The following is a 27,912-nucleotide window of genomic DNA, read 5'->3' as shown; positions in this document are numbered from 1 at the left end:
TTCGACAAGCAGAAGCATGATCTGGAATAAAAGGATGCTGTTCAATAAAAGTTACAGCACTAGGCAGGAATCATCAGGACAATACAATATCAGAAAGGAAAAAGGGTAACAGCTGATCATAGTTCAAGTCTTGTATTTTGATCACAGTCTGAATCTAAGCCGTTATGTGTCCCTGGGAAACATAAGGAGGCATTCATGCTGCTAAGCATATTAAGTAATACTTTTCTTTCTGCTCAGCATTTTAAGTCCCCTGAGAGACTGCTTCTTCAATTTGGGGCAACACATTGCAAATAAGAGATATACCAATCAGAAAACATAAATAATGTTTTGTGTCTTGAAAATTTATGGAAAATGTAAACATTTAGCCTAGAGAAACAAAGGGCAGGAGAATGTTTTCTGGTATCAAAGATGCAAAAGGGCTGCTGCAAAGATAAGGAAATCTATTCTCATTATCCATGGTATGTGATGAGGGAATACAATGAATAGAGATCCACAGCAAAGAAGATTCACTTTAAATATTGCACAAAACTTCACAGCTGATGTAATTAATATCAAGCTATAGAAACATTTTTTTATTATGGGTCTATTGAGGTGCCCTGGAAGACTTCCTAAGACTTCCTGGTTCCCCAAGAACTTTTGGCATATTCTTATAAAATTAATCATCTCTCAACTTTGAATAGTAACAAAGAACACTAACCAAATAAAGTGGCATTTAGAAGAGGGAGCATATTTTTGACATGTAAGTTGTTCCTCTCTCTGTTTACTGTATTTTTCCTCTTTTGTCTTCTTGCTTTCATGTTTGCTCCCCTCTTCCCATTCATCTCTTTATTTTTATAAACCTCATTTCTTGTGAGAGCAAAAAAACCTCTTGAAATTGATCAGCTGACCTTTTTCAGGCTCTCACATGGGAGGTGTATTCATTCACTACATCAGTGATGTTTTGGATGAGTAATGAACCATTGCCATTATTGCGACATACAAAACACACGAGATTCAGGGTTCAACAATAAGCATTTTCTGAAGTTTACAAGTATTGCACAAAAGAAGACACTTTTCAAGTGCTTTTACAAACAGCAATATTGACTAGACTAGCAGGGAGGAAACCAAACACAACAGTGAAAAAAAAACCAAACCAAACAAACCCACAGCAAAAGAAACAAGTAAAAAAAAAAATCCACTAAAATACATTATTAATCATAGAATTGTCAGGATTGGAAGGGACCTCAAGGATCATCTAGTTCAAACCCCCCTGCTATGGGCAGAGACACATTCAGCCTGGCTTTAAAAACATCCAGGGGTGGGGCTTCCACCACCTCACAGTGCAACCTGTTCCAGTGCCTCACCACCCTTATGGTGAAGAACTACTATCTAATGCCTAATCTAAATCTACCCTCCTCTACCTTGGATCCATTCCCCCCAAGTCCTATCATTACCTGACACCCTAAAAAGTCTCTTCAAATGCTGGAAGGCCACAATAAGGTCTCCTTGGAGCCTTCTCTTCCCCAAACTGCACAACCCCCAACTCATTCTCTCAGCCTATCCTCATAGGAGAGGTGCTCCACTCCTCTGATCATCCCTCTCTGGACACATCCCAGCACTGATTTCACCAGTGTTGGATGTTCAAAATCTGAATGTTGTAATTTAAATTGCTAGCAGCAATACATTTCATTTTCCTTCTAATTTTTCAACATGTAAGCTGCATAAGACTGAGAAATGAGAAACTAAGATTCTTAAATCATTTCAGGAATTGGAATTTTAAAAGTGCAAATTATATAGAGATAAAGGCTGTCATGGAAACATAATATTTACGTACAGAATCATTTGAGACATGCACAGGACCTTTTACCTCCCCAGCTCATCCACCAAAACTCAAAATTTTAGCTTATCTTTATAGTCCATTAGTTGTTGTCCTTGCAGTATATGATTTGCTCTTAATGTTGAGGTTCAGTGGGCTAGGTTATGATAAATGTATGTTATCTGAAACTTTTTGGAAGAAAGCATAGGTTATTGTTTTCTCTTAATTGTCCTTTTTTAAGTTTAGAAAAGATTTTAATTCAGTTCATCACAGATCCTGGGGAAAGGTCATTTTGTGCTTACAGTTACTGAAAATTTCAGAAACAAGGCAGGTTTTGATTCACGTTAAGAGAAATAAGAACAATGGTTTCTGTTTGCAGTTTTTGAGGTAATTATTATCATTACTCTTGCTATCTTTTTTCATTTTAGAGTTATTATTGTGCTTAAAAGTTAAAACAGACTTTGGCTGAGGCAGCTTTTCAAGTCAGTGTCCATGTGAAATATTGCTGTCCCATAAGAGCCTCGACGTGACAGTCAGGAGTTGCAGTTCATCACAGGAACATATCGCACTGATGTCATCAGCTGGGCAGCATTAGGACTTCCTCAGGGACAGGAAAGGAGCCAACTACAACACTTTTTCTGACAGCTATCCAAGCATTATTTTACTCTACCATCTGTTTCTCTCTCTAGTTTACTATTTCTGTTCCTTACACAGAAAGGTCTTCCTCCATTCTCTGCTATTTCATTATTAGCTCTGCAAAAGCTGAGCTGCAAAAGCTGCCCAAAGCTTCTTCTATGTGTTTCTCTTTATATACACAATAAGAAGGTACTGGAGTGAAAGGAATCAGGGATTTCTAATTCTTTAAGTACACATTTTTGACTAAAACCAGAAGCTGTAGCAGGCAGTGTTTAACACAAAATAAATGCATACAAACAACAAATGAAAGTGCACTGATAAAATCTTTCTATTTGCAACCTGATTTTTTCTGAAATTCCTGGGGGAAGAAGTAAAAACAACATTCATTCTCATTTCTTTTGGCTTGTATTTTCCAGCTCATTGGCCTGCTAAATGTGAGGTCTCTCAGCCAAGTTTGGGGCAAGTTTGCATAAAATTCTCACCAAATTTGCATAATATAGATCCAAGAATAAATCATAGTGTTTTCAGCATCATAGTGCAGGATACAGGCCCCATGATTCTGTGAAGGTCACTGAAAGGCTCTGACTTTGCTGGTGTAGGAACAAGCCTTGATCAATCCCTCTAGAAGCTTGCTACAACAGAACTGCTGTTTTGACTAGTACGATGTTGTTTCAAAGGACTTGGGGAAGATCAGTTTCATGTAACTTATTGCAAATTAACATGTATTTGGGTAGTGAGATACAATGAGAAATATTAAAACATCTTCTCTCCACCCTTTTTCTCAGGCTCAACTTCACTCCGCTTCCGACTCGTCTACCTCCTCTCTCCACTGGTGAAAAGGGATGGGGAATAGGAGCTGTAGTCACTTCACAACAACTTGTCTCTACTGCTCCTTCTTTCTCATAGCTTTCTCCTGCTCCAACGTGAGGACCCTCCCATGGAATGCAGTTCTTCATGAGCTTCTCAAAAGTGAGTCATTCCCAGATCCTGTAGTTCCTTTCTGGAAATATCCACCTGCTTCACAGGCTACAGGCACTGCTTTGGTGCCTGCAGCATTTACTTTCCCTCCTTCTTCTCTGACCCTGGTGCTCACTGGGTTATGGCTCATTTTTTTCCCTGTCTGATGTTTTATGACCTCTCTTAAATTCATTTTCCTGGAGACGCAACCCATTTGACTGATGGGCTCAGCTGTGCGCTGTGCTGTATCTCCTGAAGCAGTAGGAAACATCAGTGCCCAGTACAGGCCAGCCTGGGTCTTTCTTCACAGAGGCCACCCAACAAGGCTTATAGCCAACACCTGGACATGGACACCCAATTTGCATTCAATAATGGGAAAAGGAAGGAAGAGTAGGATATGAGTTTATCTCCTGATATAAACATTGTCAGGAAGATAATAATATGTTATCTATTTTTTTCCCCAGTAATCTCTGTTTGCTGTCTCACAGAACTTGTAATGCAGGGGCGGTAAAGATGTCTCATTCTCTTTTCCAGCATGCAGGAGCTATAGGTAAGGATGATATTTTCTGGAGGAGGGATTCTGAGCCTGCTAGGTGAAAGAGCATGCCTCTCATAGGCCTATTAGATGTCCCACCATTTTGTAAAGCCTTCATTAGATCTCCTTTCTCCATCTCCAGGTAGTTTCAGTAGCATGTCTGTTTTCACCATAGTGGTTGCTGAACCAACTGACTTCTGAAAAACATCTGCTTGCCCACTCTTTAGCTTCATTGTCATGCTCACGATTTCCTAGAAATGCAAGGCATCTTCTGGGCTTTCAGAGTTATTTCAGGGTTATTTTTTATTTTCAGTGCAGCAGTTGAAGCTCTTTAGGGAAAGATCCAAATTCAGAGCGCAGCTGTGTAGCAGCCTTGCTTACTTATCTGTTTTTGCTGTGCTGGTACCTCATTAGTATCAATCCTCTTCCCCTGTCACTTCCGTCATGCTGCCTTGTGTTAGGGCTGGAGACAGAATGTTTGTTCAGGATTCTGTTTTTTTCTTTATCATTGGGACTCTGCTGTTTAGTATTTTAATTTCTTTCTCCTCCCAGGAAACAGAAAACATCAGAAAACACAGGCTGGACCTGTTTCAATGAATGTGATCAAATGGTTGATAAAATGTATCCATTAAAACTCCATTTAACTGCATCTGACTAGTCCAAACTGACTATATGCATTAGTCATAGTAGCTCATGCCAGTTACATATTGAGGTGCTAAGGAAAAGAACATTTCTCTTTGTTTTATTTAGTTCAGCCAGCTTTCCTGTGTTGTCCTAGAAAATAACCCATAGAAAGGCTAACAGCATTTCTCCATATATGTTACCATTGTGCTTCCTCTGTGACAGGTCTTTATAAGCTACTACTTCTCAGGTGCATCACCTGATAATCCCTAGACAATCTGGTTTAACTATATTAGCAACAGAAGTGTCCCACTGTGTGCCAGAGTTCTCTAACATAGGAAGTGAACAAGGAAGCTATGAAGTACAGCTAAGTGACTGAAGGAATGCTCTAGCCAAATTACTGCATGATAAACTCAAGTAGTTTTGTACTTTTTCTTGAGGCTGGCAGTCATTGACAACCGTCATAAGAATGGTAGGGGTTGGGAGGGAACTAGTCCAACCTCTGCTAGCACAGGTTGGACTATATTAGGTTTCACAGGACCATGTACAGGCAGGTTTTGAGTCCCCAGAGGAGAAGTGTTTTAGTACCCTCACAGGAAAGAAGTGTTTCCTTCATGGAAGGAAAACATCATAGAAGACTATCAGATTGCTCAAGCATGATTTCTTCTTTGTGAATCCATGCTGACTATTCCCACTAATCTTGTGTTCCTCTACCTGCTTTTGAAAACTAGAGTAACATTGGCTTTCCTCCAGTCCTCAGGCACCCCTTTTGTCCTCTGTGACCTTCCAGAAATGATGGAGGGTGGCTTAGCAATAACCTTAGCCAGCTAACTCAGCACTCATGGGTGCATGCCATGAGTGACCATGGATTTGAGGGTGTCCATCTTGTGTAGATGATCACTAACCCAGTCTTCCTTGACTAAGACAGAGTCTTTCTTGCTCCAGATTTTCTCATCTTCAGGGGACTGGGATTTCTGAGTACTGGTCTTAGCAGGAATGACTGAAGCAAATACAGCATTCAGTAACTCCACTTTCTCTGTATTCCACTCACCAGGACACCCACCTCATTCAGCAGTAGGCCCATATTTTGGCTTGTCTTCTTTTTCCTAGTGATGTTCTTGAAGAATCTCTTCTCATTGTCTTTCACATACTTTGCCAGATTTAATTCCAAGAGGTGCCCTTAGCTTTCCTCATTGCATCTCTACATGTTCCAGCAATATTGCTATATTCCTCCCAACTGGACACAACCCTCTTTCCACATACTGTAAATCTCCTTCTTTCATCTTAGTTCCTTACTCAACCATGCAGTTATCCTGCCTCCTTTGCTTGGTACCTTAGCCATACAGATGCATCAATCTTGAGCAAGGGAGAAGTGATGATTGACTAGTAACCAGATCTCTTGGGCCACACTTACTTTGCTGTAAACTGGGAGTAACAGAGATAAAAACTGGTCTAAATGAGAAGAAAGCCAGCTAGAGATATATTATTATTTTTCATATCATCGATTGGGAGGAAAAAAAGGAAGATAAAAAGGCCTGGTTTACCCTCCAAATATCTATTAAATAATGCAATGTACTGAAATGTAGGTAACACAGGCTTGAAATATCACATGTCTAAATTCATGAACAAAGGACTGGAATCTCATCTTCTATATTCCTCCCAATGGAGGCTTAATAACTTGTTTCTGCAGGAACATTATAAAAAAGAAACAACTCAACTGTATTTGGAAGCAAACACAACGGAGGAAATGTCTCTCTCGTTGTTATGAGAAGCTACGAAAACCATACTGAAAAGCTCTATGATGTTGTAGTCAAATCACAGGAGGAAATACAATGTCAAAACAAAGTAAATTAGAAAAGAAACTAAAACCAGGAACCCAGAGGTACTTTTCAAACTCTTCCAGTATACAGTAGCCAGAAAATGCTCTATTTCACAATTACTGTTCAACACACAGGGAGAAGAACCCTTGTTTCTGTATCTAAACCAAAACGCTATTTTTAAGTTGATGATGAAGGATAAACTTGGAGAAGTGCTTGACTCATCAAACATATTCAGCTTGGTTATTGTTGTGTGCCTTAAAATACCAGCTGTGCAACCATAATTATTAGATTTCAAACAATAAAGCAAGCTGTAACTCTGGGAGAAAATTCATGCAACTGAACACAATCCAGAGATATTCATGGCAGTTAGGTCAAGTGTTTAAAGTTGTTGATTCTTCCAAAGCTTGAGTTTTTTTCAACCCCCACTGTGGCCAGATGAGTTTGAGCCATCCATTAAAAGCATTAAATGTGAAAAGTTTGGAATCAAGATGGAGTGCAGTGTATGCATTTTTAAAGCTTCAGAGCAAATTTAAAGGTTAAAGGTGAACTTCCAGCTGTTATGTTTTCTATGCTGCAAGAAAACAAACAAACAAACACTTTTTTTTTTTTTTTTTGTCTCTGTGACTTTTGTTTTAAGCAAAGGAAATCCACCAGGAGCAAATACAAATTTCAGTTTGATGGAGTGATGGAAACAGAGACAGGAAAAGCACTACCTCTCTAACTGTCTTTAAAGGAATATCAAAGTGCTCTTACAACAGATAATAGGAGCAGAAAGGGTTTCTTTATGCAAAAAGCACGGTCTGTTTACCCCACAAAGGGACAGGAGGAGCATACTGAATCATCTGGGAACAGATGGGAGATGTACAAAATTGTCCATTTCTTCTGCTGCTTCCTATCCACCCATAAATGAACAAGTACCTTTTATATCATATCACATCAACCCAACAGACCTCTTCCCAACACAGTTTGTAGACCTCTCCCTGCTGTTCTTTACCACTTTATGAGTGACTCTACACCTCCCTAGCAGCATACTGCTCTGCAGCAATAGCACCTAGGGCTATTAATTCGGGACTTTTGCTACCACATATATAGTGGTCACCCCTGTCCTTCTGTGAGTGGCAAAGACATTTCGCCATTCACATGACAAATCCATCTTTGGAAGATGATATTGCTGAGTGAACTATTGAAGGTTTTGTTAGCAATGTAAGATAGTCCATACCCATTTTTATGAGAGTCTGCAGCACTACAAACTATCTCCTCTTGTCTTCATACTACTCATTCGTGTTGCTTTAGTTTGTTATATATGTTCTGCTATTACACTGTGATTAGAGCTTTGTTATCTTGATGTTATTTTTGGATAGCCTTAAGCTGACTAATGGTTTGATCCAAATCATATATAATATATATATACGCATATATATATGTCTTCCATCATTCTGAGCAATGCTTGCTACATAGCAGAACTGGGCATTGCTGGGATTTGTGAGGCTCACTGGATGTTATGCAGGTTGTAAAATGCCTTGTTCCAGAGTAGGAGTTGTGCTTTCTCTTTTTCCAGTTTTGATTTTTGTGTGGTGACATGGTACGGGTTCCTCTAAGAATTGGAAGACCATCCTAGGCCTTGACAAAATAAATCCTCTGGTGACATGGCACCCCAGAAAGAACTGAATCAGGTAATGGGATTCATTTCCAAAGCAGCCTCATAGACACTTGGGCTAAGGAACATGGCATTGAGTGTGTGCTGGGAAGGTTGAATGTTACAATGACCTACTAAAAATCACTCTGGGACCAATCAGAGAAGGAGCTTTCAAGAACTGGAATGCACATTTAGTACGTACCACTTGGCTAGTTAACACCAGAGGATCTAGTAATCCTGCCCAATCCACACTGCCACATGCTGTAGAAGGTGATAAAGTTCCTGTGGTACACATGAAGAATATCCTAGGGAAGAAGGTCTGGTTTAGTCCTATTTCAGCTAAAGGCAAACCCATATGTGGGATTGCTCTTGCCCAAGGACCAGGATGCATCTGGAGATGGAGAAGTTTATTGTGTGCTACACAATAAAGGAAGATGGAGTAGTTTATTGTGTGCCTCAAAATTGCTCAGAATTATCGTAGAATTGTCAGAGCTGGAAGGGACCTCAAGGATCATCTAGTTCCAACCACTCTCCCATGAGCAGAGACACCTCACACTTAGATCAGGTTGTTCAGAGCCTCGTCTAGCCCGGCCTTAAAAGACTTCCAGGAATGGGGCTTCTACTGCCTCTCGGGGCAACCTGTTCCAGTGTCTCACCACCCTTATGGTGAAGAAGCTCTTTCTAGTGTCTAATCTAAATCTACCCTCCTCTATTTTAGATCATTCCCCATAGTGCTATCACTACCTCACACTCTAAGAAGTCCCTCACCAGTTTTCTTGCAGGCCCCTTTCGAATGCTGGAAGGTCACAATAAGGTGTCCTCATCGCCTTCTCTTCTCCAAACTGAACAGCCCCAACTCTCTCCACCTGGCTCCATAGATATAGATGTATAGATACATATGATTCATCTCATATAATTACAGCAGACAAATAGTATCTCTAGCAAAAGCTGTAATTACATTGTATTTGTAGTCATTGACAACATTGTTGAAGTAACAGAAATGTACTACAGTGACATTAATGACAGCCTTCAGAGGTACCTTCAGTTTATAGGTAAAGATAGATGCAGCAAAAGCTGAGTGACACTTGTTATTTATGTTGAATGGAAAGGCTATTTTATGACAGCGAGGCAGATACTGCGACAAAACAAAAGGGTTTGCCTAGTGGTAGTCTAAATTGATCTCGGGGATGCCTGCCATAGTCTCCCCACTCCTTCCACCAGCCCTTCTTAGTCTATCTCCAGCTGAGCTGATGCAGAATGCTGAATAAGCAGGAAATACCTGTAGGATATATTTTCTGCTGACTTACTGTGCTGAATGCAGGGCCTGGCAGGCACTGGAGCCAGCGCAAGGAAGAGGCTGGAATGAATAGCCAGGGATGGCAAGATGAAATGGCCTTAGAGCAACCGCTAATTAGAATTGTCACTGAAGCCACTAAAATTGCAGCCTATACTGCATCTAAAGACAGCAATTAAACAGTGTCCTACATGTCCAGTATATATCACCATACTGACTAGTGCTAGGTGTTAAAGTGTCAAAATACTGACTTGCAATTATCAAAAGTGGAAGGAGATGGGAAAGCCAGGGAAGTAACTGTACCTGAAACAAAGCTTTTGGAAACTGGCCTGGCTGGAAAGGCATATAAGGATATTTTCGGGTAAAAGCCTGATGTTGCTTGCCTGTTGTGCTCAGGTAAACAGAACTGCTGTAACCTAAGCAAAACTTAGAGTCCTGTCTGGCACCAATCTTACCTTCTCTAGGGAATGGCTTGGGAATATGCCAAATATCAGCTATACAACTGGGCTAAGGATAATAAACCGTAATATGATTTGAACAGTATTGATCAAAATATCTACTCAGCATGACAATTTGCTTGGCTTGTTTTGATTAAATTTAGTCTTCCAAGCAACTTAAAACATCCTTTGTGCCGAGGACAGACGTGACTTCCTTCCAGAGGAGGCTGGACAGCACCAATCTTTTCCTACATGATGGTGAAAACCTATCCCTTACCTCTCACTTTGCCACTGACTAAATGGTTTTTCACCTCTGGTTTCATGGACTTCAATGGCTCACGCAGCTCCTGTAACTTCTGCAAGGATAGTGCCATACTGGAATGCTCTGGTTTCATACAACATAAAAGGCAGCTTGTGTTTGATTTCTCCACTTTTAAATTACCTGTGAATTGCTGGTTATAATCAGGCTTACTCAAACCTGGTGGCATAGACGCAACTTCCTTCAAAGAACAGGTTGTCTTACTATGGAAAATCAGCTCTTCAGTGTCAGGGTCACTTCTTTACAGGGACTCCCAGTGATTAAAAAAAACGAAGCTAGACAAATCAAGAGAAGCAGATTAACCATCACTACCTGTTACATTATTGCTCCTCAAATACAGGGTAATACATTTATCTGTTTAATACACCTGCATCAACTTGAGTAGAGCTTATGATGTTGTTTTCTATGCTGTAATACAATTTTCTATAAGAGGGGAACCAAACCAAAACTAAACAACCCCAAAACCCTGAGAAGCCAACATTAGCTTTAAACCCTGCTGCTTGAATTATCAAACAACACTGTCTACCTCAGCAACAAAATCAATACTCTTCAACTAAGTACCAATATTTTTATTAGTAATTTTTTTTTAAATGAAGCAAAATAAAATATGCTTCTGATCTAGGAATGGCCAAAAAGAGCAAAGGAAACAAAGCTATGAGAAGTTATTTTCTCTTTTGAGATAAAAAGCTTTTTCTCAATGTGCTTCATTCAGTGTGCTTTGCAGAGTCACTCTAGCCCTTTCAGATTTCATCATTAATCATTCAATGGGACAATAAAGAAAGCTCCAAGTTTCAAGCAAAATGACAATTTGTTACTTACACAAAATTCAGAGTCAAGGCTTGGTTGCAATCCTTTTTGCAGACAGCACCATCTGAGTTGCCAGGATGCATTTCCAGACTCACACAGCATTTAGCACCAGCTAGATAGCAGCTAAATTAGTGAAGCAGATCTGCTCAGACATGAAGCTTAGATCTTTTTGTAAGGAAGTTTGCCTGATTAATTTGCCAGTCCTTTCTTTTTACAAGAGCAGCAGTCTTACCCTCCCAGATCTTTAAATACTTCCTGTGGGAAAAAAATGCTTTTTCCACATATTGTTGACTTAGAAAAATTGGTCTTGTGTAGTGCAAGTTCCACATTAACCTGGACATAGCTCTGAATGCTGAACTTGCTGTGACAAAGATAGGCATTTCACAAGTTTCCCTTGAAAGGCAGCTGCTGAGAGCACTGGTGGGAAATGTCAAATGACAAATGTCATACTTGGGAAAAACAAACAAACAAACTCCAAACAAACAAAATAACCCAGGGAGTGGGTCTGGAAAAAAGAAACCACTGCAGAATAGCCTCCGAGCTCTGTCCAAAGGCACGTCACATGAGACAACATTACCTTCCAGGACTGAATGCTTTATGTCTTGAAATCACATAATCTTAAATGTTGTTCTTCACACTACAGGCATACCTAATTTTATCCAGTAATTACTAATTTTTCTAATTGTTTGTACTTTGTTTAAACAACATTTTTCAGTTGGCCAACTACCCTGAATGATGTTTGGAAGAAGAGACTAATATTCCATGTAAACAAGAGTATGCATTAAACTATTGTTTTTCAGAATTAATTTCTACAATTGAACTATTCAACATAGATTCCTCTAAATGTTAAAGTCTGCTGAATAGGAGGAGTAGGTTCTAAATATTAAGAATTTTGCCTTTTGTAAAACATAACTAACACAGTGAGAAGTAACTTGGAATTTAGAGGGGCAGACTTTTGTGTGATTAATAATATCTGCAATTTCAATGATAAGAAGTACATTAGAAATTTTAAAAGAACAAAAAGAGTCTTGTGTTTATGAATTAATTTAGCATCTTTAGTCACTTTCATTTAGTGATTGCCTCTTAGAGCATCACATAAAGCAGCTATGATATTCCATTTCTGTGCATACAATTATTTAGCAATAAACTTCAGGTAAGTAACTATTCTCATAATCTGTTTAAAATATTTGATTTCACTTTTAACTTTCTCCACATTTAATTGATTTATAAAGTGTCCAAGTTAAAATAAATTCTGAAATTCTCCTTATAAAGTATCTAAAGAGAAAATAATTTCTGAAATTTTCCTGCAATAGCAGCAATTGCATCCAGCAGGCACATGAAGTGATGAGGGAACAGCAAAGCCCTACAAGTGGTTTTAAGACAAGGAAGGTCCATTTTCATTTGAGTTTGTGCCCACTGAGATCTTTCTTCAGTGTTTCACATCAGTAAACATCATTCAGTGTCTCCATTTATCAATAAAAATGCCCATGCTTTAATAAACTAGTTCCTCAGGAAGAAAACAGATTAAGTGAAATGGTCTTTGTCAACTACCGTTAATAAAAACTCAGAATCAAGTGGGATGACTTTTACCACGGTAACTAAAGCCTGAACTTCTCAAACAGATCAAAGCCTACATTTGATACACTGAATTGAAAACAGATTTGTTTTCATGGAGAAAAGCAAGGGAAGAAGTCAGATGGGAAAGGAGAGCATTAGACAGGTGTATCCTCACAAATATTTGTGTCTGGTACATGCTGTATGCCATGTGGTTTTTTGTGGCAGCTGTCTTACTATAAAATTTCAGCATCCAGATCACAGCCCTGCCAAAGATGACATGTAAAAGTAGGCTTGTGCTTAAAGCTGGTGGTATTAAATCCTGAATAAAAGGAGTTTTTTTTTTGGCCAGGTGTGTACTGGATAGATTCTACCTACCTTATCAGTAAGATACCTGTAGTTCCTAAAGCACAGTTGCTAACAAAGTATTGATTGGTCAGTATTTCTGGATACTGTGTATGCAATATATACAGATATTAAGAAACATATGCATTTGTTTCCTTTCTAGAAATCATAACTTTTTGATTATTGGATCACTTAGCTGTCAGACTTGCTTTCCTTTCACACTCTAGGTATAAACAGCAGTTAAAATTGGAAAATTAAGCTTTTTCTGCTTGAAAAAAAACTGAATATACTTTCATTGGAGATTATTTTTTGATTGATTTCAGAATAATAAAGGTTTTGTTGTACTTTTCAGAAATCCTTTTTTGGCATTGGACATGTGAAGTGCCATAATAGTACAACGCTCACAATGACAAAGTAAATAGGAGTTGTGAAGAAGAAACAACTAAACATGTTAAGGTATCCCAATGCTCAGTAAATATTGCAGGTAAGTCAGGTCTAAGTCTGAAGCTCTGTTTTATCACCAAATAGCTAAAAGGGAAATTAAAGGAGATAAACTGTAGGGAAACTAAATGAATTCTTTATACCAGTTGTCACTCTTAAAGGTAAGGAAATTCCTGCTCAGAAGTTATTTTTCATGGTCAATCAAGGTGAAATAGGAGCAAAGATAGAAATATCTATGCAAGAGTTGTTAGCTGTGCAGTGGAAGCTAAATAGCAGTAAATCACTGAGCCCTGATGAGATTCATCAACTCAGAGCACAGAAGAAATTAAAAAGCAAAGCACCTAACTAAAGCAACTGGAAGGGCTGGGAGATTGCCAGTGATGTGTTCATCTATTTCAAGAATGAAATTTGAGATTATTGGAGAATTGTAAGATTTAAGATTAAAAACCTATGAAAAGATCCTACCTCTTGCCACAGCAGTGAACACTGCTGAGAAACTATACTGACACTCTTCTCAACTCTGCTCTGGTTCAGCTTGGGAGTCAAGCTGATAATGATGCAAGATGTGTGTCTTCAGCACATATTTGATGGAGAAACAGACTTCCAAACTTGCTATAGGGAAAAAAGGCAATGTTTTTTGGTTTTTGTTTTGTTTTTCTTCTTTTTCTTAACAAGCATGTTTTCAATAGTGCTTGTTGTTATTTCCACATAGCTCCCACAGTGCTAAGTTACTCTTCAGGACCTCAGAGATCAGGCCAGATATCTACATATCTGGGGGGACTGAGTTTATGGAGTGTGCAAGACAGTGCAATGCTCTGGAAAAGGATGGAAGTGAGATAGGAGATGACAGCCTAAACCTTTTGCTCAGTGTGTAGAACCTGATCAGTGTGCGCAGAGACGTGCATAAGAAGTTCCCAGGGAGACAGAGTCTGTTAGTTCCTCAGAGAGGCTCTGGCTGAAGTGAATTGCCAGGGAAGGAGAAACTCTAAAACTGATCTCTCTTTTGCCTCTCTTGCTACAGCAAATCTTTGACTGAAGTGGTGCAACAGGTTTAGAGAAGATGGTATCAGAACCCAAAGGTGTTTCTGGCTCCATGAAGTGGCACTGAATCACTGGAGCAGAACAGAGCACAGAGGGTCTTGCTGCTTCTCCTGATCACATCTGTTGTCTCTAGGCATAAGACCTCAACACAAATGAATTTAAAAAAATAATAGGTCTACAGAACCCTCAAAGAGTCTCTGAGACAGTTAAAGCTTGAGACCACTTTACTGATAGCAACTGCTAGCTCTATGCATACATGGACACAGTTGTGCTATTGAGAGTGAGAATTCTCAAGTGACTTAGTGCCATGGTCTAATTGACTAGATAGGGCTGGGGATAGGTTGGACTGGATGATCTTCGAGGTCTCTTCCAGCCTGGCTGATTCTATGAAATGGCAAAAAAAAAAAGTCAAGGAAGAGGCTATGGCTTATCTCAACCTGAAAGCTAGTCCTGATCAAGGTCATGCACTAGTATAGTACAGCGTGTGGTTTTGACTCATGTCAAGAAGTACTTTCACAGGCAGTACCCAAATACTGTTTAGAGATTAATATGGACTAGAAACCACTCCTGATGAGCCATTTGAATGAAGCCTTTATGACCTGATTAGTAGAAGAGTTCAACTGGGAGGATAAGAACTGCACTGAGACAGAGATGAGTCCATTCTTTGTCTTATTCACTGTTGTGTTGAGGTAAACATAACAGTCATATTGGTTGCAGGGTTATGTAAACATCTCATACTAAAGAAAGGCTCTAGATAAAAGGTTTCATTTGCAATCATTCACCCATAGGCTCCTGTAAGCAACATTTATATTATTTTAGCGAAACCCGAGATGATCACAAAATCACATCAGAAAACAAAAAGGGTTCATTTCACCTGCCATTAAAAATCTGGAAGACATGACCTAGCCCCCCACACCCTGCTGCGGATGTGCTATTCCAGGACTTTGCGAGTACTAAATAAGGTATTTAAGGTCATACCTCCTAACTATATTTACTATGGCTGCTTTTCTTTACCTGATTGCTGGAAATTACTACTCTTGCTAAAAAAAAAAAATCCCTTTCTCACTGGCAATCACATTGCAGAGGATCTTTTAAGTGGTAAGAAGCAAATCTCAGTAGTGAGTCAGCCAATCAGTCAAGAAAATGACGAAGATTGGCCATGCAGCAATCTCATACATGCATATTCCCCTTGGCATTGCTCATCAGTGTCAAATTCAAAATGCAGGTGCATAAATGCTCTTTGATGGCTGCACAGATAGTCATCATTCCATACTTCAACCAGTTGATAAGTATGCTCAGTAGTGTGAATCACTACTCAGATTTCATTCTCACCTGGGAAAGTATTTGTTTTTCTGACTTTTTTTCCCCTTCAAGACCAGTACTTTTGAAAGAAAAGAAGATGGAAGAACAGGATGGGGATTTTGGTCTACTGGAATGACAAATCAGATTAAATATCCTTTCTCATTTTAATTCCTTCTTAGTCATCTGTCATTCATGTCTTCATGAACCAAGGTCTTAAGTACAAACCCCTCTTAGTCACCAGCAGTTGACATTCAGTGCAACCATACAAATGTTCACTGTCTCTAATTATAAGCTTGCCACCTAGGTAGTTACATCAACGAATCTTGAGTTTCTGAACTTCAAGAGAAGATGAGTTTTCCCAAAAGACAATTAAAGGTCTATATATCTGGTGTTCTGAATAGGTGTGTGGATGTACCTGTTTCTTTGTGTTATTGTCTGAAGACAGGTTTCATAATTTAGCCTTTTAACTTAGGTGTCTTAATTTAAGTATGGGAATGCATCTGTTTTAGAACTCCTAAACTAATACCAATCTAAGCTGATATTGTGATACCACCTTGCTTTCTAAATATAGTCATTCATGCTCTTTTTTTCTGCTCTTCCCTGGCATTGGAGCATAGCTTGAACTGGCAAACCATTTCAGGATGCTAGCATAATGTAAAGTTAGCTTTCTGTTCTTTCAGCTGCATCATCTGTCTCACTTCAGAAGGGATTTATATGGGTTTATAAATTGTTTTGAAACACCATCACGATGTCAAAATCCAGAAGAATGTAGCATAGTCAAGCTCAAAGATGAAGCATAAATCCACAACGCACCTGGTTTCCTGAAGTGATTCAACATACTGATCCAGGTAGGTATGCTTTCAGGCTAAAGATGCCATTTTCCTAAGTTAGAAGTGTCAGTGGGGACCCAGCAGGTAGTGGAAGAACTGAGCAAAGTCCAGACCCTTAGCAGCTGCAGTATATCACAGTATAACCTGCCTCCATGTTATCTTGAAAAGAAGATGCCACTATGCCTGTTTCTGAAGTTGGGCTGTTGTGTGGCCTGCAGCAGAAAAATTCTTGTGTCCAGACAAGAAGAAAATGTCAGCAAGGTGCTGTATTCCTGAATGTATCTGAACACCCATGAAGAAGAGACTGATTTCTCTGTGTTAGCCTTAAGATTGGCTACATAAAGCTCTTCTGACCCATAGGCCACAGGGAGGATTTCCTGTGGCACCAAGCCTGACCTCCTAAGTCTGTGGCTTGTTAGCTTTGGTACAGTACCATTCCAGTGTGGCTAAGCAGTTTCTAGTTCTGACCAGCTCAGAGTCTGAGCAGAACAATAGTAGGCCTGTCTGAACATGTCTGTGTATGTTAAGTGTTGTAGCATTTGATGAAGTGGTGAATGTTCTTCAATGCTGGTCTTTGGACTGTATTAAATTAAGAGCATCAGTTGCAGACAGACCAAAGCCCAGGGACTCCTCTTTCTAGTTGAAAAATTTTTCTTTCTGCTTCTCCTCAACACTCTTATTTAGGTAGCTTAGCCTGGGAACTGGATAAAAGAAGAGGATGGGGAACCTGCTTCAGTCCTGTAAATGAAGCCACTGTGTACCAGGAATGCAAGTTATTGAGACTGAGCAGCAGCCAAAGGAAGCTTCAGACTACCAAGTGCAGAAGGTAAAGAAATGTTTCTCTTCCAATTCACTTCTGCTTGTTGCTATCCTGTCTCCACAAAAATCCTGAACTCCTATCTCAATAGAAAATTATCTTACTTTGCCCAGTGAAGCATATAGCTTTCTGGGCCATAAGACAGCAGCTAAGGCACAGGAGACTTAATGCTAGGTCTTCCACTTCCTAGCTGATCCATGAGGACCACCCTTGTATCAGTATTATGCCTGTCATATTAATGGTAGACATCAGTAAGTCTAAGATTCTGGTGTCTTTAACATTTAGATGGTTGTCAGTCTTAATGTAACTATAAGTAGAGATCAGTACTTATTCCTCCAGAAAAGGCATTTCTGAATCTTGTTATGTATCTAAAACTAGATTCTTTCAGAAGGTACAGGTCAAGCAACAAGATTAAAAAATGAGTTTAGACATCTGAAAGGTAAGACAGCATTTGAAATCCAGCTTACTGCTGTTGAGGATTGTAAAGGCTTTCAGACAATTAAATACCCAAGTTAGACAATGCAAGTTTTAGTCTCATCATAAACTAAGGAGAGATTTCCTTCACCATTTTCTCATCATGTATTTTGTATCCTATGAGGTGCACAGGTCTGTCTCTTTTATGTTTACTTTAGCCTATATAGACTTTGCAGTGATTTACCACAAACCTTTAGATCATCTATGATTAGTTTGAAGTGGGACAGAAACCACCATTTGAAGGCTTGATTTGAAGGAAAGAGTGACAAGGGCACTTGAGCAGATGTTTTGCCAAGATTTTAGTATTACATTGTTTGGAAATAATTTACATTTCCGAGCATGTTTCTTAGCTGAACCATAGACAGACTTTCCATATTCTAGACAAAACCATAATTGGTGATCACCACAACCATAGATGGAGATATATTAACTGCATACTTCATTTGAAATGAGCAGTTGTATGGCTACTGTGAAGAGTAACTTGGAAGCTACATGCTACTAAATCTTACCTTGACCCTGTGCCAGCACAGGAGGAGTTCTGTCACCTCTCAGCCCTGTTTATTCACTATCCCATTGAAGTCAAGCAATGTTTGAATGAATAAAAATATCATAAACCATCCCTACAGAGTTATTCCATTTCTTATAATCAACAGTATTTAATAATAGTAAGGAAGTATGTTTCTCTTTCACAGGATCAAAGGATATTAGGGGTTGGAAGGGACCCAAGGAGACCATTGACCTCAATTCCTTGCCAGCTAGTAGCCATGTCCCCCGCACAAATAAGAAAAGATATGTTCTTCCCAGAGAGAAATGTGAAGGGAGGGAAAGAAGGGAAAAAAAGAGTGGTATCAACCAAGCACCAGCTTATAAGCTACGATACTGGAAAACAGAATGGACTTACAGCATTACAACATCCTGGGATGCCCAGATCCATCCCCTGGGATGGGTCTTGGTCTCTGTAGTTTTTTTAGGAGAACCTGGGACCCTTCAAACTATGACACTGGAAAAAGCTATGACTCCTTAAAAAAAAACAACAAACTTCGGAATTCATTACCAAAAAAGCCCATATAAATTAGATTTGTGAAGAGTGTCTTTATGCATGCCAAGGCCCCTGAGCCTACTGAGGCTGAAATCCTTCACAGGTTTTCTGGAACTTGCTGTTGCATTCCACCAGTAAATGTTTTGCTTGGTGCTTAATCTAGTTAAATAAAAAGGGATTTCACGCACTTAGCTGCCACATCCAAAATCAACTTTCTCATACAGCTGGAACACAAATGTAAGTTTTCTTAGCTGTCCTGAGCTTGGTATGTGTTATATGGAATGCAATCACATTTCATCTGTGACAGTTGGCTTGAGAAATTTATCTTTTCCCATGTTAATCTTGCCAGTGATCTGATTATATTGTATAAGTAGGATATTAAACTGAAAGACAGAACCTACCACAAACTTGTTTGGAGAAGAATCAATGGATAATCTCTTTCTGGAAAGATCTCCTGTTAACACCTGCTGAATTTATTAAAAAGAAAATTAATTTAAAATATTAGTGGCAGAACTCACAGACACATGTAATAGTGATATTGCCATAGCTCTAGTTGTCAAAGAGTGAAATGGTGTCAGTTTGCTGAGAGATTTTATACCTTTTACCAAAACTTCTGATATAGCTGAAAAGGAGACAAGCTATAAAGCCTACAAGTATTTCTAAAACGACAATAAAGAAGTAAGAAATTGGTCAGTACCAATACCCTAAATTAAGTGTACATTCAGGGGAAAAAAAAATCTTGGTTATTATGAAAATTTCAGGCATCATAGATAAGTACAGCTTAATTCTGGTTTAGAAAATATTAATGATGTGATCTGTCAGTTGCATTCCTGAATTTACAAGGGTGTTTGTGTAAGAAGACACGTGAGTAGTGGTGCGTATCGGCCCACTCATCCGCCTCATCTCCTCACCCAACCCTCCTACTGCTCCCCAGCTTCCTCAGTTCCAGGACCATGACCTCCCTGGGCATGCGTGGTGAAGGAGGGCTGCTCTTGTAGCAGTAGCCATTGAGCAGTGACAACTTGCACCTTCTCTCCTTTTAAAACTTCAGTGTTGCCAGGTTGGGAAGGAGTGACTTCGTTGGTCCTTTTTTGAAAATTCTTGGAGGCCACAACCTGTTTTGTACCTGCAGTTAACAGTGACAGCTTTGTTAGGTAGATATGTTTTCTGATAACAACAGGAACTTCTTCAGTCTGTCTCCTGCCCTGTCTTTAGTCCTGTCTCCTTTTGGCCATGATGGGATCCTGAGTTGGGCCCTGGCCCTTGTCTTTTTGAAAGACCAGCCCTGTTAGTGGCCCCTGACTCTGTCCCTTTTCTCAAACCTTGTGTACAGTGGTCCACCCAGAGCTCCTGGTTCCTTACCTCTCAGAAAGCAGCCGGCCTTCACTTAGCCCTGATCCCAAGTAGGTTCCATTCCCATTTGTTGCAGTTCTTTATGATTCACTTTGAGTTATAATGAACAGAAGCTGTCCTGCAAGGAATTGAGAGGTGTGACCCAAAGCTTGGAGTCATGCCATTGACAACATGATAACATTTGAGAGAGTTTGGTTACAGGAGATAAGAAAATAGGATCCACCTCGAGCAGAAAGGTCAGGAGCAAAAATGCTGCACACTCCTAAGCATGTTGTTGTCTCAGTTAAGATTTGAAAGGCGATAACTAACGCACGCATTAGTTCCAGTGAACAAACTGAAACAAAAGCACTGAGTATCCTTGAGATGGAACTACTTTGAGTAAGTATTTCCATTCATAAGGGCGCATTTGGAAATGAGATCTGAAGTGAATTCGAAGTGAAACCTGGAAACAGATCTTTGTAGTGTTACTGGCTAAACATTTTGGGGCATGTTCTGATATATTGATAAAATAATTGCCCGACTGCACAGCTAAACATGGAATATAAAACATTCCTAGGGTGCTTTACTAGTTTCTGAAACCACTCTAGTCACTCAAAGTAAAGCTAAATTAAATAATAGGAAACTAAAGTGTGATCATGTCTTTCTTAGCAGTTCCAGTAATCCCAGTGGCAATTACACACTTGATGATGCAGTGTTGGATAACTCCTGTACATAGTGTTGTATGTAGTGTACACATTTTGAGCACAGTACTCATCATAGAATCACAGAATCAACCAGTTTGGAAGAGACCTCCAAGATCATCCAGTCCAACCTATCATTTCTTTTACTTATGTGCAGTTAAGGAAAAGCACATAGTTATAAAGGCAATAAAGCATATTAGGGGAGAATTCTATTGATGATAAAAGCTCTTAACTAGCCACAGATGGCAAGATGTTAACAATAATGAAAAAAAGGCTTGAATATTAATATTCTGTAATTAGGAAGAAGCTGAATGCTCTGTATTTATCAGATGAGAACATCAAAATGATTATCCATGCCACTACTAGCCCCAGAGAATAATAAAATATTTCTGTTACAGATACACATATTTAATCTGATTGTCTGTATAACATGAACTAAAATCACCCAGAAGAGCTGGATGAATCTGGCCTGCTGATGCTTTGAATTTTCACAAACCAAGGGATGCCAAGGGAGTTTTCCAAAAGCAAAAGAACTTGTGATATGCCAGTGACATAGAGAAAAGGCAACTGTTGCAGCTATAGTTGTTCTGAAGGAGACAAAACAATCAGGAGAGTTATAAAAACAAACTCTGATTTATTTACTATTAGATTTGTTCTCCTTCCAATAGAAAAAAATATGAGTTTGCTCTTTGGTTGAGAATTTCTGGTACAACTGGTCAGATTATAAACTACTTGAAGTATTATAGTATTTGGAAAGATGAACCAAAACTGGCTACACAATCACTACACACTGCTTTTTAAAAGGAAAAAAAATCTCCCTGGGGACCCAGAAATACACTCACCACATGTTGGTTTGCAGAGAGGATGAGACTTCTTTCAATTCTCTTTTTAACAGAGATTTCTTTGACTGCTAGGAACTGAGCACCACAAAAAAAAAGCCAACCAACCAAAAAAAAACCCCAAAACCCCACCACCCACAAAGCCCAGGGATTGCTCTCTTAGCAGTGCCCTTTTTAAACCTGATGTGGTCATGGTCACTAGAAAGCACTTCAAGCCAAGACAGAGGGAGACACCAGTAGTCAGCTAAAGATCGATTTCTGGGCAGCCCTGTATCTTGCTTCTCAAAGAGGGGGTCCTTTTCTTACCATACCTGGCATCAGCAAGTGGCCTCGGGAGGGGTGTTGATGGTGGTGGGGCACAGGTGTCTACGAATGTGACGGTGAAGAGGTGTCTCACTCTCTGCACCTCCAACCCAGCTTCTCTGTCCTCCCAGCCTGGCCTGCTGGGGTCAAGGAGTGTCTTGTCAGGGTCGAAACTCCCAGTTGGATTAGCACTACAGACACTGTGGCTGTGGGGTTGTGGGAGGAGGAAAGCAGATATAACACAGAAGTGATTTAATTAGGCATCAAGATTACCATACATTCTAATCACCTTGTGAAAAAGTTATATGTTATTCTCATGCTTTTCTGTTGCATATTTGCTTCCAAATCACAGTCTTCTAGATATGATACAGCTGAATTTTGTATGGGTCTTTGATTTACAGTTGCTTCTCATTCCATAAAGTATAAGATAAGTAGATGGGAAAGTTAAATAGTTTTGAGTAGGAAGTTATTGGATTCTGACCAAACTGTCAAAAAAATTCTTTATCCCTTGATACTTGGTCTGGTCTTACTTAATATTCCTTATACAAGTCGGAAGCACATCTGTTGGAAAGTAGTACCACATACATATCCGTGGATAAGAGCTAATACTATGGTTACACGTGGCAAAATACATGATCTCTCCCTGATGGAGAATACACCCACACGTAGTGAAAGCTGAGAAAGACTGAGTTATTCTTGGTGGAACCATACTGTGGAATACAGAATGTATTTCAGAAAAAGTTAGCGTTAATAAGTCATCAATAAATTGCTGTTAATAAGTACATTCTGGATTAGAGCCTTAGAGCTTTTTCTCAGGCCATATGGCAAATCTGTAGAAAAAAACTTTACAACTCTCTAAAAATTGGGGTTTCTTCCTTTTTTTTTTTTTAAACACACAACCCCCCCCCAAAAAAAACAAACAAACAAGAACAAACCAAACCAACAAAAAAACCCCCAAAACCCCCCTTTTTTTTTTTTTACGGTTCAACAAGGGATTTAAAATCACAATTTTTACCCCCTTAACATTTTTGATATATTGTTAATTTAGCTTGTTTAATCTTTTCTTCATTTTTGTAGACATCTGTTTCCAACTAGTGTCCTAGACTAAATATAAAACTGAGATGCCAGCATTCTGTTTATTTTTTATTCCAGAAGTGTGGCCATTGTGTGACTACACTATTGCTCCTTCTGACTGTCTCACTAATATCAAAAGAGTCCCTCTCACTATTATTTTCCTTCCCAGTCATCCTGCCTTCCAGCTGCATTCCCATAGCCTTACTTCCAGCTGCGGAATGCACATCTTTTTATGGTGTTGCCCCTGGCCTCTGTCTGACTTGCCCAGATCAGTTCACCGCAGTAACCCAGAAGAAATCAAAACCAAACCAAATAAATTTCTGACAAATGAGTTCAGTGACTTGGCTCATTGTCCATCCAGATGAAGACCAGTGCAACACCTAACCAAAATCACAAAACAGAGAGGAAGGAAGGAAGAGAGTAGGAGTTCATATCTTGGCAACAATGAGCTGTTAGGTTTGTTTACCCGTAACATCTGCCTGCACCATTAGGAAATATACCCACTTGTTCCTGCATTTAGGCCCTCTGAATCTTCATGTTAGCCAGTCTCCACCAACTATGCTTTTGCTATCATGCCTCCCATTTATTAATCTACTGAAAATAGAGTATGTTTGCAGCAGTGCAGTATCAGATAAGCACCTCTATGAATAAGTAAAAGATGCAAAGAAGTCCAAGCTTACTGATCAGACTATGGCTTTAAATTCTCAGACTAAGATTTTCAAAAGTGACAGGTTGATTACACATGCATTTTTCTTGAGAAATATCACATTTTTTCTACTATCATAAGGTATAGAACAACTAATATTGAAAAAAATTTGATCTGTTTGTGTTTCCTCCAAAACATCTTCAGCCTCTCAACCAATTTTGAAAAGCTCAGTCATAATACTCGTCAATAGACATCTGATGCCAATTTCTATGTACAAGCTCATTCACTAACTTCCATCTCTTCTGTACTAGTTTGAGCCTAGCTAAAATGTTTTGGTGAGAAGGATTAGATCACAGGCTGTGAAAGAGAAACAGTGCTGATGTCTACTTCACTCATAGGCTTGCTGAGAGGTGTAAGAACAAGAATCCAAACACAGATAAGGGAGTCGCCCGTCTGCCTGGGAGCTCTGAGCTGCCTTTCTCCCTCTAGCTTCACTGTCATCTCTCTGACTAATCCACTTTGCTTCCTAACCCTCCAGCCAAACCTCCATTCTTCCTTGGGACTGAGGTAAGGTTGAGAAGGTGGAAAAGCAGATGGGAGCCCGTCGTGGGAACTCAGGTTTCTGGGAGGGCTGTTGTGTTTCTGTATTATCTTTTACCTCGTATATTTCTGTATATAACTATATGTACAGTAAATATCTGCTTGTATATTGTGCTAGCTGTAAATATAAGCTTCATTCATATTTCCAGAGCCAGCTGAGTCTAGTCTGGGTGATTTCCAAAGTGTGGGGTGGGTGGGGAACACCCAAACCATCACATCTAGAATAATCACCTGTGGGGGACCACATATCTGAATCTCTATGACTATTCACAGACACCTGTTGCCTTTAAGATAGATTCACATGCTCCAGGGTTGCAGAAACAGTAATTAGGTATTAAAAGAGGATATTAAACATATGAATAATTTTTCATATACAGTTTCCTGTGGGTGCAAGAGTTATGGAAGCTACCAAATTTGATGATATTTTGCAGTGATATAAAACACTAAATAAAATTACTAAAATTCCAACATCAGATAAAGAAAGATCATTTTTGAAGTTAGCAGGTCTTTAAAAGATGATAACTGAAAATTAGAATTCTGGTTCGAGCTTTACCTTGGGTCGTCTCTAGGAATGGATTTTAAAGAATGCCTAAAATAAAAATGTCAGCACGGTTCCTCTCTCTAAATTCCAATGAAGAGATTGCCATATCCTGAGGTATGAATTGCATCTCATGCCATCGAAAACTTTACAGCACCAAAGAAGTAGTAAATGATTAATCCACACTCCGACTCTGACTGCTTCAAACAAGTGCTTAGCTTGTGACATTCAGTGACGTTAAGTCTGTACTAAATTAATTGTCTGGTGTTCCAGTTTGGGTCATGAGCTCGCCCAGCTCTGGAGACAGAATTGACTCTTGCTCCTTTTCAGAAGTAAGAATGGGAGTACTGCACGCTGGTTGGAAGTTTAGAGAGAATTGCTAGTTATAAGAGCACATATATATGAGGTAATCAGGTTGAATTAGGATTAAATCTACTAGGCCCAGACTGGGCTTCTAGAATCCTCCACCCCTTCCACCCCCAAGTTGGCCTGTAAGGTAGACTGAAGCCACACACCCACACTCCCACCCGCTCCCCCCTGGGCTGGGCCTACAAGGCCTCAGTGGCCTGCCAGATACCCCATGAACTGCTTGGAGAAGTGAAGGGGAGAGAGGCAGGGATGAGAAGGGGGAGCAGTGCAGTCAAGCACTTTTAAGCTGTGATACCAGAAACAAAATAGAGTAACAATAGCACAGTATCCTGAGACAAGCAGGTCCATCCCCTGGGATGGGCCTCTGTCCCTATGGTTTTGTTGAAGGGGAACTTGGGACCCCTCAAACTACCACATCTGGGTTTCTAAAGTCTTACAAGCTGGCCATGGAACTCAAACCTAAACAAAAACATTCCACTGGATGGAATGTTATTGTTTTGTATAACACAGACTTGAGAAATAACTGTGAAACTTTACAGCTACGAAGCTTAAATAATTGTAGCTGTTAGCAATCGCAGGAGATTCCAACACTGTCTTCCTCATTTGACATCTTTCACAAGAAATGTGATGGTTTGGGTGTTCCCCACCCCCCACACACTTTGGAAACCACCCAGACTAGACCCAGCTGGCTCTGGAAATATGAATGAAGCTTGTATTTACAGCTAGCACAATATACAAGCAGATATTTACACTATATACAGTGATATACAAGATAAAAGGTAATACAGAAATACAACCCCCCCTCTCAGAAACCTGAGTCCCCAGGAGAGGCTCTCAACCGCCCCTACGCCTTCCCCCTACCCCTCTCAACCTTACCCCAGTCCCAAGGAAGAATGGAGGTTTGGCCAAAGGGTTAGGAAGCAAAGTGGATTAGTCCAAAATGGAGGGTGAGGTTAGAAAGATGCAGCTCAGCCAGCAGCCCCAGTGAGAGTCGTGTGCCAAGCGTGTTATCTATGTTTTGCCTTATGGTTTTATACATCTCAGCAAGCCTATGAGCGAAGTGGACATCACCACTGTTTTCTTTCCACAGCCTGTAATCCAGTTCTTCTCACCAAAACATTCTAGTTAGCTTCAAACTAGCATAAGAACTCTATTTTTTCTTAAGGTAGATAGGAAATGGCATGAAGGATATGTAGAATCAGAATTATTAAGGTGGGAAAAAACATCTCATCTAAGGTCAAGTCCAACCATCAACCCAACACCCATCTAGGTGCACCTATCACAGCGAGCTAGAATAATATACAACCTTATGCTGTTTGAGGCAGTCATGACCACAGCTTCTAAATTTGTTAAGGAACTGTTCTCTCTCTCTAATATGCTTTAGAATTAGTGATCTGTTTTGGCATTGTAAGATTATTTTTAGCCTTAGAAAGTTAATATACTGTTTCCTTCTCTCTTCAGTTATTTAAGATTCATCACAAAATAAATGCCTTTTTGAGGGTGAATTTAGGAGAACAGGAGTTTGAGCAAGGTGTTTCTTATGCCTTATAAATATAGATGAGGAAAAATGATCTTGCACTTCAACAAGCCAGTTGTTAAAAAGTGATAATAAAAGATAATTTAAGGAATATTTGTCAGTTATCAATTTAATCATTCATTAATATTGAATTTTATACCAGAAACATATAAGAATCTCTTACACAGGCTAGGTCTTCACTCTGCATTCACTGTGAAATACAGCCTCAGATCCACAGAACTCTCTCTGAAAAACACACAGGGTAAAAAAGGTAATTTGGCTTGCTTGCAAGTAAATAAGAAGCAGAGAAAACAACAGAACCAGAATTAAAAAGATAATGTCCACTGGAGTATGACACTTTTTGTGCTGTTTTTAAGTGAAACCCTTCTTTAATCCTCATTCTCTCGCCTCTCTTTCTCAACTGAGTTTATCTCAAGTGGTGATTATTTCTTTCATGGGTGTAGAGTATAATAATGTATGGCAAGTGCCAGTCCAGTTTTGTTGCTTTGCTAAACAGGGTTTCCATGAATAGCTGTCAGGATTGATTGTGTGCTAAATATAAGGAACTGTCTCTGGCACACAACAGTCTTATTTGTAGAATGTTGTTGGGCAATGATGAACAAACACCAGTGTGTGAGAAAAGATGTGGCAAACATTGGCAAGCAGAGGAATTAATGGCTTTAAAGGAGCCCTTGTCAATAGTCTTCTGCCCAAATCAGGAAACAGTGATTCTTTTCCATGGCTTTTTTTTTTCAAAGTGCATTCTGAGCTGAGATGGTCAAAAGCAACAAAATCTTCCAAACACTTTTGAAATATTTGTAGCCCCAGTGCTGACTCAGCCTTGGCTTAAGCAGCACCATCTGTTAGGTATTGAGTAGAAGCTTTACTTACAGTCTAGCTGACTCTGCATGAGATGAGTGATCCAGCGACTTCCAGAGAGTTAGAAGTTTCAGTTTCATAAAAGCTACACAGTCAGTGGAAGGGACTTCTCCTCAGCTTCAACCTGCACAGAACAGAGGCTGAACCTTTAATCTTTACATTTGATTTCTGCTAGTAGCCACAAAACTGACTGGAGATCTAGGGCTTGTTAAAAGTACTCTATTTTTTTGCCTGATATACAATAACCAAGACAGAAATTGAAGTCTCATCTTAACTGCATTAATACCTCAAAGTAACTGGTTCCGCATAGAAATTATATCTCTATATAAAATACAAATATAATAGGGTTGGGGAAATGTGGCTGCAAAGCTGTCTGGCAGAAAGTGACCTGGGTATTCTAACTGACAAGCAGGTG

This window comes from Pogoniulus pusillus, chromosome 14 (genome assembly GCF_015220805.1).
Source record: "Pogoniulus pusillus isolate bPogPus1 chromosome 14, bPogPus1.pri, whole genome shotgun sequence".
In the NCBI taxonomy this organism is placed as follows: Eukaryota; Metazoa; Chordata; class Aves; order Piciformes; family Lybiidae; genus Pogoniulus; species Pogoniulus pusillus.
This window is presented reverse-complemented; position numbering follows the sequence as displayed.